This window comes from Anas platyrhynchos, chromosome 5, assembly GCF_047663525.1.
Source record: "Anas platyrhynchos isolate ZD024472 breed Pekin duck chromosome 5, IASCAAS_PekinDuck_T2T, whole genome shotgun sequence".
In the NCBI taxonomy this organism is placed as follows: Eukaryota; Metazoa; Chordata; class Aves; order Anseriformes; family Anatidae; genus Anas; species Anas platyrhynchos.
In genome coordinates, this window is record NC_092591.1 from 8,337,639 (window position 1) to 8,359,024 (window position 21,386).

Below are 21,386 nucleotides of genomic sequence, written 5' to 3' on the forward strand. Positions count from 1 at the left end.
AGAGAAGAGGCAGCAATTTATTTATTATTATTCATTTTTACCCTCCTGCTTGATTTTAAGTCATTTAACTAGCTGCATATGCTCTACACTGTTGTAGTATCTGAATGATCTATTAACTGAGGGAGGGTCATGTCCTAATGATGGGGCTATTGGCAAAACAGTTTTAACAACCTAAACTCATTCCAGCCCCAATTTCCTGATATTTCCTATGGGCACAATTCTGGAAAGGAGATTAAACCCCACTGTGCATGCTGGAGCACCTCCTGTATGTGTTGCAACCCCAGCATTTCTCTAGCAGACATGGGATAAAATATGCAGATATGGAAAACATGCCCAGAGAAGGGAACAAAAATGAGATTCACCTGTCTGGCTGAGTGCCGTATGCACCAGGCTGCAAAAGTGACCTTGCATGCCTGTCATCTCTTGCTTTGGGAGGTCTCTCATTCCTGCTTGCATGGGGACAGTGCTGCAGGAAAAAAAAAAAAAAAAATGACATGTCCTCACCTGGTATTTCAAAGATAATTCAAATCTTAGAAACTGGGTGAAAACTGGAAAGTGGTACAAGGACAGCAAGACAGAGCTGTCCAGTTTTGGTCAGGGAAAGTCTGGTAAATCTATTCCTAGGTGATTGTGAGGTATGAAAGGTGATACATAGAGAAATATTGGTGATGGATAGCTATGATGCAGTATTGCTTACAGCCTCTTTCTCTCTGAAGCCAGTGCCTGGCTGTGGGACCACGCAGCCCTATCTGTTGCCGAACAAAGCTGCTTCTTTTTAGCAGAGGGATGGAGCAGAGAGGAAGCTCAAATCTGTTGCCTGCCCATTGAGCTGTGTACCTGACCCTGAGCTAATTGGGACATAGCAAGATAAATGGGTCGAGGATCTACACGAGGGCCCGAGGGAGCATGAACATATCCATAATGGGTCTGCAACCGAGAGCTGCCCATTGCCTGTTAGTGTGTTAATTACTGAATTAATCTTCCCGCCTGGAGTCAGCATCCCTGAAGCATGTCCAGGTGACATCTCCGGAGTCTGAAGATCACTAAGGATGCCCTGCAGCATTAACACCAGCCGGACATGCTCTTCACTGATGCACCAGTGCCATTAGCACTTTGGGGACATGCTCTTTAGTAACTCACCCCTTTGCATTAGATCTGAAGAGAAGTGTCTCCTGCTAGGAAAAAGACAAGTTTGTTGCCATAAATGCTCCGCTTGATTTTCTGAGGCTGCCAACTAAAATACCAGGCAGACTGTAGTTGTGTTTGTGTGATGCTGACACATGCCCACCGGGAGCATGACTGCCACCACCACCTCATTTCACAGAGGCCATTGACAGCTGTCAGATGATAACAGCTTTGGATAATTAGTGTCCTGAAGGGCTTGAACTGAGGGTTCAGAATGAAAGGCTGTATTAGAGAACAGATATTCCCTCCTCACCCCTCGAGACTAGTTGTGTATGTCGAGCTCAACAATAAAATTAAAAAGAGTAAGGCTAAGAAAAGCAATATAACAGGCTAAATTGCATTTGCTGCGTCTTGAGCTTACATTTCATTACAAATACCTTCTTACTCAGACTACAGTTTTTTTAAGTCATTAAGACAAATCCTGAAGTCCTTTCTCAGTTTTCACTCATACCTTGGATGCTTTCTCATTAACTTCAGTGGATGCCTCTTTGTCTGATTGAAAACTGAAAGGAGGCCTTGGGATTTGAACTACTGGGAATTTTGCTTGAGTAAGCAGCAAGAAATGTGGCCATGATAATAACCTTTTCTTTTTTTCTTTCCCTCTCTCTCTCTCTCTCTCTCTTTTTTTTTTTTTTTTCTGTTGGTTTTCTGACAGCTCTGAAAGAGTGGGAGGAAAGCAGTTAGGGCTCACCGTCTTTTTGGTTTGTTTTTGCTGATTTGTGAAGTGTTTTTCTTTTGAATTTATAAGCAAAAGGTCATTTCAACTGAAAAGCCATCATATTTCATTTAGAAAATGTCAATTAAAAATGTTAGTTGTTTTTTTTTTTTTTTTTTTTTTCAACTAAAACAACATGAAGAAATCAAGATAACTACCAAAATGTCTAGGTCAACAAAACTTTAGCCATTTTTTGGATTGAAAATGCCCCAGAAGTTTGAACTGAAATTTTTGCCCTTCTAATGTAAAAGTCTGGCTAAATCATTCCCGTGGAGACAGTGCAAACAGGGACATGTTGACAAATCTGTCTCTGATCATACAAGATAGCACTGGATTAGGAGCTATGATGGCCCCAGAGAATGGTGTGTTTGAAGGATCCCGCCTGTGACCAGAAACATGGGCTACTTAGATAACAACAGCTTCACTCTTTTCCTGATCTCAGTCAAAATCTCTTCTTTCCAAGGAGAAAATGAGACAAGGGGCAAAGCTGCATTTCAGCACTTTTCGACATTGCAAAGAAGTTGCCCCATGTTTATTAACTGAGTGATGAATTTTAGGGGGAAGCATCATTCTCAGAAAAAGCTTACTTTAGTGTATTTTGAATTTGGCTTAGAAATTACCATCCCTAATAATAATAATAATAATAATAATAATAATAATAATAATAGTAATAGTAATAATAATAAGTTACTAAGAGTGACTTGGTTCTGGACAACATCCTCTGGGTGTCCCTGTCTGAGCAGGGAGGTTGGACCAGATGACCTGCAGAGGTCCCTTCCAACCTCAACCATTCTGTCTTTCTGTGACTAAAACTGAGCAGATCTCTCTAAAACCAATCCAGGAGTGCCCATCTGTGTGTTATGGGGGTGCAGCAAAAGCAGTTGGGATTTGTGGGTGCCTGGGTCATGTATTGGGGGATGCAACTTCAAGCAAGAAGGTGACAAAAAGAAGCTCCAGGACAACAGCAGCTTAAACCAGTTTAGACACCTCTGCAATTAGCATCTGAATGTGCTTAATGTTGCCTCTCTTTACCTGTGGTTTTAACCTCAAACCTCTTTTGCCTTATTTTGTGCAGCTGTGCTGCTGCTCCACAGCCTCCCCACACTGCCAGGAGTGCAAAAGAAGCCATAGCAGGGATGACCAGGGATCCTGAGAGTATGCCCATGTCAATCTCCACAAAATGAGTCTTTTTTCATACACCACAATGTAATAATGGACACTGGCCCTTGCTCAGCCTCATTTAATGACCCATAACTGAGTGAATAATTCATTCAGTGCCTAGAGATCTTGTGTGGAGACTTGTTTTACCACAGGGCCCTAGGGAATGAAAACAGCAATAAAGTTCCAGCTCTTAACCCATCCATTTACAAAGCCCCGTGATATTATTGCTTCCATGATCAATTTAAATGAACATGTTGGAAGTTTACTAGCAAGCTTCCTGTATTTCATGCATCAGTACATACGTTTTTTTTTTCAGAACATTTACAGCTTATACTTATTGTGGGTTTGAAAGAAATGGAGAATTCCCAACTGCAAAGTCACACTTTTATTTAAGGCTTTAATTGTCTTAAAGAAGAGCCTTTCTGAAATCTAGCCCTTTTGGAGTTACTGATGCCGTTTATTATCCAGTAAACTCTTTTAAGCCTTAGGACAGGTTAATACTGCTCAGCATTGGTATAATTTTTCTTAGGCTGTGTTACCGTGTTTATATGAGGATCTTCATTTTGCTTTGGCAGCAGAATTTCTTTTTTGCTTCTGCAAATTACCAAAAAAAAAAAAAAATTAAAAAAGAGAGAGAAAAAAAGGGGGGGAAAAATGCTCCTAAGCTGGATTGCTTTGCAGCTGTGAAAACCTATAATAACTTCAGTCGGATTACAACTACATCAAAGGTATTATATATCCCTGAGTAACATATTTACTGGGCTTTTCAACAGCTGTATAATTAGCTCTGGATGACTACTTTTTTTTTCCTCCACATCTTTAAATATCCATATTTCAAAATTCACAGAAATTCAAAAGGAGGATGGTTTTCCCTTTCACAGAAGGTGCAGCCTACCAGACTTTTTTCTGAGCTTTCATTTTTTTCCTTAAAAAAAAAAAAAAAAAAAAAAAGGAAAAAAAAAACACGACCTCATCTTCCCCCTCCGTGTCCCCTGGTAACCAGAGCCAAGATATCAGCCACCCCCCTAGCACGCCTTGCCTTGATTGATGAGGGTGATGGAGGGGATTCAGGCAGGGGACAAGGGGACGGGCCCTTTGTGGCATCCCCAAGGAGGCAGCTTTGAGGCAGCAGCTGTCCCTGGAGCCGGCCGCAGCCCCTTGCACAATGGGAGGATGGCAGAAGGTGAGGAAAGCGCTCGTGCCTCCACAAGGAGGAATAAAGGCTCCATATGTCCCGAGCCTCAACAGATGCTCCTGGGGGGCACCCCACTTGGCCGCCTGCTCCCTCCTGCCCGGCACCTCCATCACTGGTGCTGACAGCCCTTATTGACAGGGGTGTCCCCCACCAGCATCCCCGTCACGCACCACCAGTGTCTGGGGGAGAGGTGGTGCTCAGGGTCGAACTGGACAGCGCGTGAAGTCCAAACCCCTCTCCCGCTGTGATCCTGCACACGTCCGCTGAGTTTCTCTGCAGAGGCTGTTGTTATGCAATCACCTTTATTTTGGGAACAGGAAGGAAAGGAGGCTTTAAAATTCTCCTTTGCTCTTCGTTGGTTTTCTTTTCCTATGCTTTTTTTTTTTTTTTTTTTTTTTTTTTTTTTTTTTTTTATCCCCCCTATGATGAGTAGCAAGCTTCAGTGCCTATATGGCTGTGATTTTTTTTTTCCCCATGAGAATACATCTCTGCCTGCTGGCTTATATTGCACTAGTTCCTCCATCCCATGGCCAGGATGGCAAAGGAAGGTGTGGGAAATGCTTTTACAAAGCCACTGTGGAAACGCTGATTTTCCCTTTTAATTTTTTCTCAGCCCATGGGACCTTGAACTCTGCTTTGTTTTTGAAAAGTCCTCCTAAGATGAACTCTGAGCCTGGATTTGTCTGCTCCACACGAGGTTTCATTATGGCCCCGTGATGTGCTGTCTGGCTGGCTCTGATGTGTAGTAAAGACCCAGCTGGCTGAGCACTTTCAGGACAAACAGAGAAGACAATTTACTATCTGATTTTATGAGAGCCATTTACACTTTGCAGAATTTTTTAAGCAGCAAGCCCTTAAGATGCACATTCTGAGCATGGTACCTAGGAGAATTGCACACACATTTCCTGTCAGCAGCCAGAGAATGGTGTCTCACACCTGCTATGAAGAGCTTGAAATATATTCTTAAATGACTTGATTGCTTTGCATTTCCCTGGAGAGGGGATGAGACGTTATGGCGCAGTTTCTTTTCCACAAGGAGACCTACTGCAGAAGAGTCCTGAGCAGGCTGAGTCTGTGCCCGCTTGTGCCCTATGTTCCCTGGGATTTCAGCCTGTGCTTAAGATTTTGCTTCTGCTCAGAGGGACCCTCCAGTCCTGGGGGCAGCAGACATGGACCATAGGTCAGTTGGGAGCAGGGATAAATGTCAGGAGGAAAAGCTTCCCAAAGGGAGACTTTGCTGCCAGCACACGCTCGTGGCTCTGCAGTGTCTGTTCTTCCTCTGCATCACCCTGTGCAGTGCTCCAAAAAACAGCAGCGAGAGAAGGGAAAACATCCGCCTCGGTTTCCTGGCACCATCTGGTTTGTCAGAGCATCCTACCACTGCCATCAGGGTGCTGTGGTGGCATCAGGAGACCTTCCTTTGGCAGAAGGCACTCCAGCCTCTGCTGAAATTGGTGGGAGCCAGGAGCTTCCACCTCATGGAAAGGCAATATCAGATTGATAATGAAAAGGAAGCAGTGGTATTTTTCTGCCCCAGAATATTTCTGTTTTCAGACACCTGAATATAAACTCTGTAAAGGAAAGAGGGAAACTGTTAGGTATGTAAATATTAATATTTATGAAATAAATCCTGAAATTTCAGCTCTTCTTTGGCTGTGGATATCTTGAAGCTTATTCCATGGAGGATGATGTTTTTCTACTAACAGGTAAAATGGTGGAAAAATCAGGACAGGCAGGAACCTGTTTTGCATTCCAATTAATGGGGAAAAAGCCCTGGAATTTGAGTAGTGATTTTTTGTAACTTTCAATGAATATTTTCAAAGCTTTCTCAAATAACATAATTTTCTTTGAACTTCAGTTGCTGGAAGATGCCCAGGAATTTCACACAAAGATAACTAACCTTTCTCCTTCACGTGCATGATGGTTCAGCCATGATTTGTTTTCCTAATTTCAAGTTTCTCGTGTTTCTGTGTGGACCCTTCACTCCTTGTGGAGGTGCCTGGGTGCTGTAGTTAGGTTTTGGGTGGGGAGGCTGGACAGGGTGCACGTGTGACTAACTCCAGCCTTAGTGCAGTATTTTGTTCTTGCCAAACAACAAGAACAACAAACCAGGTGTAAGGACATGTTCATGGGTCAGTTTCAGAAGTTTTCTAATTAGTTTTTGGAGTGCGGAGGAGTAAAGAATGATCCTTGAAAATGATTTTTGCAAAACAGAATTGAGCCAAAATGTCCTTTATTGTTTTATCTATTTATTTTTACTTAGGTCTCCCCCTGTCTAGTGACAACAGAAATTCCATCCCACGTCCTGTCAAAATCTTCATGAGAAGGCTCTGTCAAACATATGTGATTAGGACAAAAGAGCACGCTTCAATTTTACCCACCCTCCCCAGTCAAATCTAGTTCATGCTGTTGTCCCTGTGCTGCGTTTCCAACATTTGAGAAAGAAAATCCCATTCTGTTTAAAGTAAAATGGAAAAAGCCAGCCTAGGAACCAGCTCAGGCTGACAATGGAGAATCACCTGGGTTGGGCAGGGTCAGGGCTGAGAGTTAGCTGATGTGATTCAACGCCTCACAGTGTCTGATTTACAGCCCTAAGCAGCTGGATACGTGTCCTTGGTGTCCCTAAGCTAACCCCTAACGGGTGCAGACGGAGAAGTTTCCAGGGTGGCGTGAAGCCAGCTGTGTCCCAGCCGAGCACAGCGCTCAGCCCCGTGAAACCAGCCCTCCCTCCTGGTGTTGGGAGCGCTGAGAACTTCAAAAGCTGCACAGCCCTGAGCTGACTGTAGCCAATTCAGAAAGTTTGGGAAGCCACAGCTGTTTGAAAGGAAGGGCCTGATTTTAAGTATTGAAGCTAATGGTCAGCTTCTCTGTTGTGGTTTGGCAGGCAGAGAGGGACAGGGCCGTCCCTTCCTGCACTTGAAATCCCACCCCCAGGAAGAGAGACCCTACATTAAAGGGGCCTTGCTCTCATGCTGAGTTGCTGGGATCCATTGCCCACATCTCAGCACCGTGGCAGATCCCTCCTCTCTGCTGTGCATGGAGCTTCTGCTGTGCATCTCCCCCAGCAGATGTGCCATAGCCCATCTCCATCTGCTTTGCAGAGGTGCAGTAGGACACTCTGTGTCAGTGGCTCCCATGCCCACAGCCTGTATTAGGGTCAGTGAGCCACCCTGATTTCCATCAGCCAGAGTGTTCAGAATGAGAAGCTCTGAGTTTTACCTTCTGTGCCACAGTTACACTGTGAGCTGCAAGCTTGTGTTGGGTGAGGCAATGTGGAGGTCCTCGCTTATTTGCAGACAACCTTCCTTTGAATGGGATCAGATTGTGCCTCCCAGTAAGGGATTTGATTACTGGTGTGAAAATACAGATGCCCGTATTCAGAAGTAAGCAAATAGGGACAGACGTGCTAATTGCGTGTCTGCACAATGTTTGAGAGAAAAGGCATGGAGTTTTGGGTTGGTGTTGCTACATAAAAATAAATTTTAATATCATGCAGCCAAATTTAAAAAAAAAGAAAGAAAAGAAAAAAAAAGAAAAGAAAAAAAAAGAAAGGAGGAAATGGAAACAAATAAAATACTCTACATGGTGGTTTGTAATGGATCTGACAATCTTGTGGCTACTTCAGTAGCATAAACTCACATTCCAGGATGCACTATGTTTTATATTGTACATGTTAAAATATTTAGTAACTACATTGCTATAAACATTGTTTTGATCTCAAAGTGCACTGTATTTTAAAGCCTGTTGTACTCCAGGAAGAATTATATTCTCCAGCCTCCTTAATAAAAGCCACAATCTATGATGCTGTTGATGTGCACAGGCCCAGACTACACAGTATGATGACATTCTTCAAGAGGCCTTTAATGAATTAATGCTTCTCCAAATGGTTTTAAGCTTACAAAAAGAAGATGTGTGCATGATCCTAAATCATTTGGAGCCATTTTATTCAGTGCCTATTGATTTTAGTGCCAGTAAACCTCACTGCTGCCTGCCTCTGATGAGTATTACATTATATCCTCCATAGCACACAGTGGGATTTAACGGCGCCAAAAATGTAATTTCAGCACAAAATCCAGAAGTCATTATGACATCAACTCTTCTTTTTCTTCCAAACTTAAGGTACCTGAGGATCAGCTTCTGAAGAAACTGGAACTGTTTCCCTGAAGTGAATTCAGAGAACTTGTTCCTCTATCTTCAGACTGATCATTGTGTCTGGAATGGGTTTTAAAGTAAGAAATGCCACAGCTGGCATTTTTTTCCCATGCTGTATGGACTTTTTGTACAGACTCATTATTTTAATATCAGTAATGGCAGACAAGGACGGCTGTCCCTGTCCCTCGGAGCTCCCAGCAGTAATGTTCCCAGCCCACACAGACATTTATTCTGGAGTCTCACCAATGTATGCCAGGAGAAGAAACTTATTTCCCTCCCCAGTTCTCAGGTAGTTGCTGCTGAATACATCTCATTTCCTCAATTAATGATGCATTTTGTTTAGCTGTGCCCTTCAGCCTATACTCAGCCTTGTTTTGCAAGCCTGATACGGCTGGCTAAGCAGAAGGGTGCAGCCAGTGTCTGACCCACTGGAGAGTGCTGCTACAGGGCTTGGGGGCCTCGAGCTCTGAAGTATCACGGGTCTCCAGTTGTGGCAGTCCTCACGGAAACAGCTTTGATCATTTCCAGCAAGCGAGGAGGGAGAAAAAAAGGGATCTTGGGAAGGGAAGCCATGGGCAAAACAATTCTGCACCATGGGAATAGCTATGGATACGACACCATGAAGATAATGCGTCTGCTGCAGAATGGGAAGGAATATCAACAACACAACAAAAAATGGGCAGAGTCAACACAAGTCAACACAATCTCCTAATGTACTGCCTGACCAGGGAGGAAAGCAGAGGTGTTTTCACCAGCAAAAAGGGACTCTGAATGAACAGATTGGTCTCCATGGTGGGGTCTCATCCCCCCAGCATCTCAGGATGGAGGTGCGGGGGGGGGGATTTGCCCTCCTCCTGCCTGGCTGGGCTCCTGCCTTCCGGTTAAGTACTGCTGCAAAGCTGAGAGGAGTGTAAGAGCCTTTCAGCAGGCAATTAAAAGCAGAATGTTTTCTGTAATATATAAACAAGCCCATTAAGCCTGACTTTAATGGGCTTAGATTCTGTGATAAATAATTGAAAAGAAAGCTGAAAGTGAATTTCAAAGATTTTTTTTTTCCCTTTTAAAATGTATTTACAATACTTCAGTACTTTATATAGCTTGAATGTTTAATCAATTGTCATTTAAAGAGAGTTCGGTTCCTGGAGCTTTGTGATATATATGTGCTAAACAAGCTACTTGACTGTCAAAGACACGCAGAACAGCAGCTCTTGGGTTGAGGCAGATTTGACACAGTTTGTAGTGGCTGAGAAAAGCTCGCTCTCAACGTCTGGCTGCTCTCTGTAGATTAGAGAGGTCTTGATCCAGCTCAAACGTCTCCTGCTATAGCACATATATGGTGACGAGATTGTAGGGTGGGCACTGGATGGGACCTACTGGTTGCTCACCTGCTCCCTGGGTCCTGATGTTTCCTCCATCAGCTCTGAGGCCAAATCCCAGCCCTGCTTCAAACAGGTCAGAGGGGCAGGAGCACAAAACGAGCATTTGAAAGGAGCAGCAGATGTTTCCTGTGTGTTACAGGTACTGGTCAGGCGCCTTGTTGCAGGTGCTTTTTGCTGGGCTGTGTGTGATTAAGGACATCAGGGTGATGCTCCGTTCCCTTGTGGATGACTGAGCACTTAGCCAGTTTCCATTAACACCAGGCCTGATGAGATGGGAATGTCCCTCGGTGCCTTTCAACACACATATTTTAAATATCTTGTAGATTGGCTGAGACTTACCTCGCTTTGGCTTTCCCACTGACTGTGCAGATTCCCAAGCTGAGACTAAACTAGGGACATTGCTGGAGTCACACTCACCCCCAGACCCTCCTCTTGGTTCCTCTTGCTCCTCCTTGACCTCGGCCCAGATCTGAGCTCAGAACAGAACATTTATCTGCAGAGGTAGAGCAGGAGCTCTCTGAACTTCACAAGTCAAGTTTTAACCTCCAACCTCCTGCTTTTTTAATAGGTGATGCTTTGTGAAAGCTCTCATCCATGTTTGAAGGTGCTGAAGTGCTCAGGGACTTAGGATATTCAGGGCCTGACTGATGACATCTCCCAGACTTCATATCCTACTGAAATGGGACTCAATGGGAACCTTTTTTTTTTTTTCTTCTCCATGAATTTTGCTCTTGTATTCCTCTGTATGACTCAGTTTCTGTGCCTCAGTGCCTCCATGGACGGGGAGGCTGCTTGCTCCCTGCCTTCGCTGCGGTGTTAGCAGCAGTGACTGCACCACGGCTCAGTGGGGATCGAGCTGGCACCAAGAGGGTTAATCAGGAGGAAAGGCTCTCCAGTGAGCAGGCTGGCACAGCAATATCCCTGCTAAAGAACCCAGAAATAATTGCCCATATGGCTTTAAAAATGATAAGTGTATATATATATATATTTAAAATGATAAAAACAAGCAAAGGAGTATGCAAATGATCAGAAACCCGCAGCACAGGGAACAAATCCTGCTCGCAGCAGCTGTGCTGGGAGCAGCGCGGTGTCATGCCGGCTTTGCACCGGCGTGCCTGAAATCACAGCTCATTCCCACAGAATCCCCTAATCACCGTTCCATTAACTCATATAACTGTGTGGGACTGGAGCAGATTTCTCAATAAAAATGATGGATAAGTAAATTGGGAGAAGCACTCTACCACTTAGCAGGTGTGAAAAGATTGACAGCCCCGGCGCTGCCGAGGGAGGATTGCGTGCACTGACTCCAGTGTCGCTGTGTGGAAACTCTGGAGTAACATTGCCATAGGTCTTTCTGAGTGTGCATGTAACGGGGATGCTGGAGCGGGATTAGGGCATGGTTTCTCCACTGTCCTCCAGGAGCTGGTAAAACGGAGGAATTTAGGAGGCTCCTGAGGTCGCGTGGCACGGAGGCACTTGGCTCTGCCCTGACTTGCCGCTCCTAGCTCCTGCTGAAAGCCTGGTTTGTAAGAAATATCCCTGTGGCCAGCTGGAGCCCCTCAGCCTGCTGTTGTACCCTGCAGCACCTTCTCAGTCTTCTCTTCTCCCGGAGCCAATGTTTGTGCTGAAATTCCCACCACAGCCCTCATGTCCAGCCAAGAGGCGTTTCCCAGCCACTACAACCCACTCAGCCGCTAATTAGCTGACCCATCAATGATGCCACTCGGAGATGAAAGCAGCCTTGCCATTGCCTGGCTGCACCCGGGGAGCCTGAAGCAGCACGGGGTCCTGGCTCTCTCCTAGGATGTGCTTCCCACTGATGACCCTGCTGCCGGAGTGCGAGTGCTCCCAGGGCTGCTATCCTGCTCACTGGGCACATTCGAGGGGCACCATCCCTGTCCCCATCCCTGTCCCCACCAGCCCACTGTGCACCTTCCCCGTGCCACCTCGAAGCATAACTGCTGGGGCTGTGGGGAGCAGGGAGACATCCCAGACATTAGGAAAAAAAAAAAAGAAAAAAAAAGAGTGGGGAGGGATTGGGATTAATCTTCCTACATGGCGCCTGGAGAATTAGGCATTTGTTGTAAAGATTTATTGAGTAAGGAACAATGCTTTGTCTAATCCCTTGGCAGGGGGAGCCGCTCTGGCTAATGACTGCGTGATAATTAGCGCTGGGAAATCCCCTGCCCCCTCCTCTGTTCCTCCTCGGAGGCATCTCAAGCATCATTGAATCAAACGTTAAATTGTACCCCAGTGTGGTGAGCAGGTCTTGCTATCCTGCCGACCTGCTAGGCTGCTCTGCTGGCTCCAAAGATGGGACAGGGAGTTGGCTTTTGTCCCACTTGGCCACCCCTCGTCTGCATCCTCCAGCAGCAGGGGAATAGCATGGGGCTGCTCTAGGACACCCCCAAGGCTTCCTGGGGTGCTGTGGTGCCAAAAGGCTTCCCTGAGCACTTCTCTTTGGGCTGGGTTGCCTTTGCTGGGCTTTGCTGCCTGGTGATGCTTGTTTTATTGTGTTAAGCCCAAAGGTTGCATGTCTGGCACAGGTATCCCCATTGGATGATTCATGCCCCAAAGGGGTACAAGAGAAAAAAAGCTTTTCCTGAGCCACGGCACTAAAAAAAGGACAAATAATTCCCTGCCATGTGGCTTTGAACTGCTGTCATCCTGGGAGAGATCGATGTGCGAAACAGGGAGTGTGTCCCAGGGTGGATGTCCACAGCAGCACTGAAGCCTCATCTGTTGGGAGGGAGGTGATGCTCCTGTCCTGAGCCAGTGCTGAGCACCATGACATGTGGGGAAACTGAAAATGATCAAGCAGAAGAACTGAAAGTACCAGGCAAAGCATGCAGCCAGTGATCGTGCCCTGTCACCCACCAGGTCTCCACCGCTGTCGCGCATCTATTGCAGCGAGCAATTCCCTTACAGATCCTGAGGCAAGCAGCAGCAGTGAGATCCAAGATGTGCTTTGGGGTTGTGAAAGAAGCAAGCAGAGTCCTGCTGAAAATAAAAAAACACCACCCGAGGCTGGCTTCATTGCACAGCTGACGTGCAGCAGCGCGGAGCAGCAGCGGCCATATGGTGTGCCACTGCCACCGCTTCCCTGCCACAGGTGTTGGGGAGCTGGCAGCAGGGAAGGTGGGTAAAGGAAAATGACATTTACAGAATAATTCTCCTGTGTTGGTCTGGAGTGAGATGAGTTACAGGAGCGGAGGTTATGCCTGATCTTGGGAATTTATCCTCCACCTGTCTTTTTTTTTTATTTTTTTATTTTTTTAACTTAGCAAATTGCCTGATGTTTCTTTGGAAAAAGGAGCACCTGAGCCAGCCAGAGGGTTTGGTTACTGCTAAAACAATGAACGTGATCTAAAAATATGTGCAGGATTATAGGATGCAAACTGAGGTGAATGTATCTCCAGACTTTGAGACACTTTTTTTTTTTTTTTAATGGTAAATCTATGACAAAATCATCCCTGCAAGCCAAGATTTTCACAAGGGAGTAGTGGTTTTGGGATGGTAGTCTTCTGAGAGTGAGCTGTTGAGGACAATACTATCCAGGTCTTGTGGCACATCTCACACTTCTGAAGGACCTCACCACAAGCTCAAGCTTTGTTTTAAAAGTCACAGAGTCAGCACAGATGCAGGAGCCTGTGTTCTTTTATAAGGGGTGAGGATGATCCTGGAAGGGTCCCAGAGAGGAGAGGTGGCTTGAGACAAACTCCACAAGCACCTTGACAGGAATCCTGCCATCCAAACTTCCCTTTCTTCCAACATCAAAAGTGTCCCTGTGCTATTGAAATGGTGCAGAGCAGGTCCTGTGGATAGTACCTGGGCTGCTCGCCTGGTGCATGTCAGGGGTTTATCTCACAGGCACAGGGGTTTTTCGATGGGAGGGTGCTCGGTCACAGCATTTTCAGTGCATTCCTTAGTGCTGCTGGCAAGGTTTCCAGCTCGCTTGATATATTGTTAACAGTAGCTATGAAACTAATTAACTGAGGAGAATGATATTTAACTGTCAGTAAACCTTTGGAGCTCTGCCTTCCTGCAAATGTAGACATCCTTTCTATAAAACCTTTTCCCTCCCCTCTCCCTCAGCATCTCTCCTACCCCGTCCCGCCACCATTTCCACAGCTCCTTGGTGGCTCTTTGCTTCCTCAGGCCCAAGCTGTTAGCCCTTTGCACCAAACCAAAGCCTGGTGTATTTTTGGTCTCCATCCCAGCTTGGCAGGACACATGTCTCACTGTTGCTGTGTCTCCCCTACCCTCCTGTTGCCATTCTCATGGGGTTTTCTCCCCGGCTGGAGCCTGACCCTGCTGTGTCCTTTGGGGCTTGTCGGGGTTGTGCAGGGCACTGTGGTGGTGACACAGGGGTTGACAGACACAAACCCAAAGTGCTTCTAATTGAGAGAGCAATTATTTATCAGCAGCTACCAAACAGCAGCTAACCTCCAACAGTGGCCTTGAAGCAACATCAAGTCCACGATGGCCGAATAAGCCCAAACCTCTCTATAACCATCACCTTCACTCTCCCATCTTCGAGGGCAATGGTTCCTTTTATTCATTCATATTCCTCCTTAAAACATGTCTTTCAGCAATGCTCATCGCCGCTAATGCTTCTTCACCCCTCCCCTGGCACAAGCTCTGTGCCTTTCCCCCTTTGCAGGAGCCCCAAGGACTGCAGGGCTCCGTGGCGTGGTGCAGCACCCTCCTGATGCTCCAGCAGTGCCCCTGCATAGCCCTTCCCGCGTCTAAAAGTCAGACCTGAGCCTGACTTTAAGCTGTAAATTGCTCCTGGATTTGCAAAGCTCTCCTTTCCCAAGCTTAGCATGAGGAATGCTCTCTACTGGTAACGGGAAAAGTTATCAAGGGCTTTGTTCCCTGCAAAGCTCCCCAGGGCTGGACAGTGAGGAAATGCCCTGAACCCCCTGTGTGCTTCCTTTGGTTTAGTTGTGGATAAACCATGTTAAATGATGGCACTGCAGCTCTGGTCTATCCCGAATGGCAGCAACCAAAGTGGGATATCTGGCCATAGACTTCTTTTTTTTTTTTTTTTTTTTTTTTTCCGCTTGAATGTTGTTCTGGCATCTCCCCGCTCGGTCTTTGCTTGAGTTTGGTGTATCTGAGTTTAGGATCAATAGCCCAGCTTTCTTGAACATGCTGCAAGAGACAATATGGAAGAAGCAGCAGCCAAAATAGCAACAACAGAAGTTGAAGCAGGCAGATTAGTGGCAGCAGCAGGCTCTGATCAAGCTGTTCCCCTTCTGTCACCATTTTGAGTGTTTATTGTGTAATGCTCCAAAGTGCTGCCAGTTACAGGGCTTTACTAGCAAGAGGGGATAAAGGGCAGCACAAAGTCTCCATAGGAATGTGTGAACCCACCCGGCTGCTCTTGCTGGAGCTGGATGCCTTCCCTCTCATTCATCGCAGCAGGATCAGGCCCACCTGACTCCTGTCCAAGTCACACATCCTGGGGAAATGGTTGAATTTTCTCTTTGGCAATTTGGTTTTAAGCCTCAGGGCTGAAGACAACGAACCCTTGGTCTGCCTGCACACACCCCCTGCCCTTCCGCACACCTTCTCAATCTGTTGGCCAATGTCAACAGAATTTGTCAGGGGACTAAATGTTTTCAAGCTATGAAACCTTGGCAAGTTTTGTAAAAAGAGGGTACTGTATTAGAGGAGAGACTTGGGGGAGAGCTGAATCAATGCCCAAGCAGGCCCCCCTAGAAAGCTCCTGGCTGCTCCGTGTCCTGCTTTTTGCCCAAAAATTGGAGATAGAGAACACATCACAAGATGGTAGTGTCACCACGGTGTGCCCAAGGTGAAAAAGCATGGAGGAGATAGAGGTGGTCAGGAGAGAGCCTGGGGAGGGCATCCTGCACTGAAGATGCTGCAGGACATCTATTGGCTTTGTGAAGGAGACAAACATAAGACTTCAGAGGCAAATCTGTAGGAATCCAGGTTTAATTGTATTTTCTGCTGGCAGAACCACTTAATTATGCATCAAGGTTCCCATCCAAGGTTCTCATCTTGCTTGGCCTCCTCGTGCAAGCCCAGATAAGGAGGAGCACAGCTGAATGCCCTTTAGCTCCTTGGTTATCTCCAGACTGATTTCGCTCTGATGTGCTGATATGGGATTTGGGATGGAGCTGCAATTCCTGTTCAGGGACTAATCATAACCCAGCACAGCCTTAAGCAAGCGGGGGATGTACAGGACATCCAGGTTATGTCAGCTGTGCAAGGGAGTGCTGTAAGTCCCTTGTGTTTTCCACCTACAGAAGAAGACGAAGGTGACACCCACTTCCCACTCGCCTTTGGAGCAGCCATGGCCTAATGTGTTGTTTTTTTTTGTGAGATCTTACAGATTCTAGCCAGGGTCTGTACCTGGACTGTGAATAGACTGTGAAGCCCTAATTTCATTATGGATGAGAGTGATGCTGGGCTTTGCCCATGAGCACACCGTTGTCCTCCAGGGACATCCCAGCCGGCTTTGTAGCAGCTCAGAATGGAGAGCGGGTCTGAAAATGAAGTTTTTTTTCCTCTCCTTCAACTTTGGAAAACAAAATAAAAGAATAAAAAGCTGTAAAACATCAAGTCTGCTACCAAATTGCTTTTTAAAATGTCTCCAACTTTACAAAATTTGCACGTCTCGCCATTAGACATCCCTTTTTCTGTTACCTACTTACACCTCTTCAAAGCTGAATGGAAGAATTAATGCTGAACCTCCCTCCCCTCATAATCAAACATTATAATGCCGAGAAATTCAGAGTGAAGATTACACGGAACAGTCATTCCATAACAATACAATTATGATGAAATCACTTTAGCATCTGTGGTCTGAGATGAGATTAAATCTATTTTAACGAGACATTAGATGGGCTTTTTTTCTCCCATATTTTTTCCTCCTGGCACCATCACAATGCAGAGTTAACTTTTTTGTTTTCCTTTTAGCTTCCTCACTTTGTGGTTTTTCCTTTACAACAAGTCTATATCCCATATGGGGAACTAAACCAAGAGTTTCCTCCAATTGTACCTTTTATTTTTTGTCTTTAAATTACTATTCATCTCTCTTAGAATCTGTCTTTAGTTTTTAGGCCCTTATAGTTTCTTTTTTTCGTAGAATTTCCTTTTTATTTCACCCCCCCCCCCCCCCCCCAAATATTTCAGATTTCCCACATCAGCAAGGCTGCTAAAGGCAGGTTCACTGGGATCCTGGAGCTGCCAAGGAGCACCAGCTTGCCAGGCAGTATTTATAGCAGCTCTGCGTCAGAAAGGCAGCATGGAGCTGCCAGGAGACCTGGCGATGCTGGCGATGCTGGTGGTGCTGGCTCCTGGCATGCAGCCCAGCCACTGGCTGTGTCTCTGCCGTGTGTCCAGTACCAAGTTCCCTGCCAGGGGGTTGTCCCCAACCTCAGTTTCCCAGGAGCGGATGTGAGAGCTGGAGAGCAGCACTGAGATTTTCAGGGTTACTCCAGAGCATAATGCCATCTGTCTGGAGGGTGTCTGCTTTGCAGGTCTTGAATACCACATAGTATTCACAAATTATACAAATTATTTACTCTCAAGCAAGCTAGAAACTTTGATTGCCTTATTTTTACTTTTTTTTACTTTTTTTTTTTTTTTTTTTTTTTTTTTTCTTTTGATACAAGCATTATTTTGATGTCAAAATCTAGGCTGGTCTCAGATTTCAAAGTGAACCCAGGGCTCTTCAGGGATTGATATAGTTTGAAAAGGCGTGGGCTGTCTCTATCTCAGCTGGGGAGGTTTTTTCTTCTTTGCTTCAGTTACCACAGCTTCTTCCCAAAGGCAACCTTCTTCCTTTGATCCAAAATAAACTCTGGGAAACTGTTCACTCATGGATCACCTTCTGTGGCATTGGTGAGCTGTCTGACCGGCACCATGCAGTGGCTGGCCAGCTGCTTGCTCATCTTTCTTTTGTTTTGAAGAATCAGGTGGAGAGATGGACCTGGAGAGCAAACTTGTTTCTTTGTTGTCGTGTTCAACTCTGAGGGCAGCTGGAAGCTTTAATTCAGGAACATCTGCAAGGTAGAGACTCCTCTTGCTTCAGAGACCCCAGTCATCTGTTAGACCTACCAGAATATGGGTGTTCTTAAGGCACCAACTTTGTCGATATCTTGCTCCATATAGAAAAAAAAAAAAAAAAAAAGAGGGAAAAAAAAAAAAAAAAGAGGGAAAAAAAAAAAAAGAAGAAGAAAAAAGAGTTTCATTCATTGATCAAAGGGGAGGGAAAGGGATGGAGCTGATGTTACAGATCACAGGCAAACTGCCTGTGATGGAAAAACGGATGTAGTATTTTTTGCCTTTAGAGCAAGAAGGGCTAATCAAGCATGTGCCAAAGAAAGGGAAAACCCCAATCCCTATTTGAAGGTAGAAAGGAGTTATACGGAGTCTCTCAGAGCCCTTGAGTTAAATACACGTTGAGAGGAACTGATAAAGATAAAACACAATAATGGAAACTTGTCTCAGAAAGAGCAGGTAGGTCCCAACTGTCAACAATAATCTGAACCTATAACAAGCACTCTTGTTTGAAAATGAATCCAACTGAAAATGAAAGATTAAACAAGTACAACAACGTAAGAATAAATTACACATAAATCTCTCTGGTATTCAGGATCAAAGGAAGATTAAAGAACAAGTTATGGAAATGTGGTAGAGGCACAGAGAACCTATTAAGTGATATCATTTAGCAAGTATATGAGTAATGGAGAGTTCACATCTAAGTTTAGAAGAAAAGGAATAAATGTGTAGCTGCTAAGAGGGACTTCAAATTATATGTGGCATTAATGAATAGATGACAAAAAAGATTTTTATAGCCCAGACCCATCAAAAATACAACCCAGAACCTGAGCTCCACAGGTGCTGGTATGAGAAAACTACTTTCAGTTGAGTTCAAAGGGAAAAGGATTGATTTCTTCCACTGCTTTCAGTGGCACTGTGGGGGTGAAGCTGTACACCAGCTACATGAACTTTCATTTAGGACACCCAAACAAGGAACCTCTGAGAGACGCAGAGCCCATTGCCACCCCACAAACCTGGGGCACCTTGTCACCCCCAACACAGGGCTGTTCAGCCTGCTCTCCTACGAGGATGCTTAGCAGGAACAGCTCTTCCCTCAGGAAACTAAACTGCCCAAAGTAAAATACCTGTCTGTGTGGGTAAGGCTGTGTTTATGAGCGTGTTCTTTTCCCTTCTGGTGTAGGTATCATCGCTGTAAGATAACACCACATGTGTCAGACCCTTTGTTCTCAGATTTCATGACCTCCTGACTCTTATGAACTTTCTGTAAACCAGAATGGGAAAAATGTTAATGCACATGAAAGTGTTCAGAGGGAACAAGTGTTTTGTCCCAGTTCACCCGGAGTCTAAAGCAAAACCAACCCTTGAACCCGTGAACCCAGAGCCTGTGTCTCAGCAGTGCTCTGTCCTCTAAAAGAGTGATTACACAGTACAAAATAGTAGCTACTTCTCAGTCTCCCAGGGCAATAAATGTTTTTTGTCTGTCATGGCTGACACTGGCCTGAGAGGAGCTGTGCGAGGACAGACAGTATGACAGGACAGAAAACAGAACTGTGCTGCTCTGTCATAGAGCTCACATGAGCTCCTGTTCCCCTTCCCGGTGGAATTTCATGGAGGTTTTGGCACCTGGTAACAAGTCACAGTGCTTCTCCCCAGGGAGAAAAACATCCTGACTGTCTTTGGGGATTCAGAATACAAGGCAAGAGGTGCCTAGATCAGCTAGGAGGGTTAGGGTTAGGGGACTCCACCTCACCCCAGTGGCATGGGAAGGATGAAATTTTAGCTGCCCACTCTGCAGAGCTTAAGTGCATGTGCTTACACCACCCTTACCACCACCACCTCAGTGAGAGGAGATCTGAAGGTCACCTAATGGTCTCCAAGAGACAAGGCAATGAATGTTCTGACACTCTGAATGCTGGTGGTGGTCACAGCCGTCCACCTGCAGTATAGATTATTTCTCAAGATTTATTCTTTCTCACTGTAGCCTTTTCTTTGTGAAAACCAGTCAGGAAAGTTTTGGGAAGGAAGAAAATTTAACAAGCTTTTTCCAATATTTTCCAAGGTATCTGCATGTGCAAAAAATGATATAGGAACAGCTGAGATTATATCAAAGTGAAGACCGTACAAGGTAGTCAGAGGAAAGGTTTGGCCTTTGTTTGGCCTCCCAACCCAAGCAAATATTAGTCTTTGATAGCTTTGAAAGTTACTTCTTGCTCACACCTCAGATGGGTGTGCATTTGCTAAATGCGTTGCCTGCAGGCAGTTTGATTTATGTTCAACTGTTTGTGGTACATGAGGTGCACGCAAATCTATTTATATATATATATTTAGTATCAAGACATGAAAAGCAGAGATTTTCAGCCTACGTTACACAAAACAGCTCAAAGCTGTGCCTGGCAGCAAAAAGCCTTGTGGAGATCCTGACCCTGAGTTTCTCTGTGCAAGAAACACATTATCTCTGAGGCAGAGGAGGGGAGCAGAAACTGGGTGAGGTCCAATTCTGGGAACATGGGTGAAGGGTGAGCATCTCACATCTCACCGTGTCACCACCAGCAGCACGTTGCACTGACCTGGCCTTACTTAAACCTCTCTGATGCACAGAAGCTGTTCTCAGAGAGGAAAGCTGTTAATTTAATGGATCCAGAATTTGTCTCCTGAGAAAAACTCTCCGTTGCAGGGACCGTCTCTTCGCCCTTGCTTGGAGTCGCATTGTTCTGGCTGTTATACTGTCAAGCTGCATAAATAAAATATCTCCTGCATCTTTCATCATTAACAGAGTTCTCATAACCCTTTTCATTTTTAGACACTTCACCTTTTCAAATCACTGATTAAATATTAATAAATTAATCCCTCTCACATTCATGTGATGCATTCAAGACATTTTCATGATGATTGTCTTATGTTCTGCTTTTTTATTTGAATAGCAAATAAATCAAGTAGATGTATCATTCAGTACAATTAGCTGGCAGTTATAAACGGTGCCAGAAATCAAGCCTGGCAAGCTGATTTTTGCTACATGTGTTCAACTTTAAACACAGGGAGTGACAAATGAAGAACTAGTGGCATTAATGATTTAAAAATGTTTGTGTTCTTCAAGAGATTGTTTACTTGTTTGCTTTTAGGTTGCACAAGTCCTTTTTAGTGGAAGTTATTGAAACCATCAGTGATTGTCACGGCCCCGTGGCCACGGCAGCACCCCTGGGGGAAGTGACATGACCCTGGGGTATGGGACTGTGCCACCCTACCAGCACAGCAGGGAATTTGGGAGCAGAGAGCAGTCTCTGAGCAAGAGAGCTTGTTCAGACCTGATCATCATGGTACTTGTAGGGTTCAGTAAAGCCATGTTATCCAGCGCCATTTCCAGGAGGAACAGAGAAAATACTCTTTCAGCCCACTGATTATTTCAGGGACTGATGGCCAAGGTCTGGCTGCTGAAAAGGTGAGGACATTGCTGGTCCAAGAACCAAGCACTCCTTGCTCTCTCTGCATTCAGGAGACCATCTTCTGCTGGACAGTAGTGGTGACAGGCTTCCACATGTGAGTCCAATTTCACTAGCTGTAG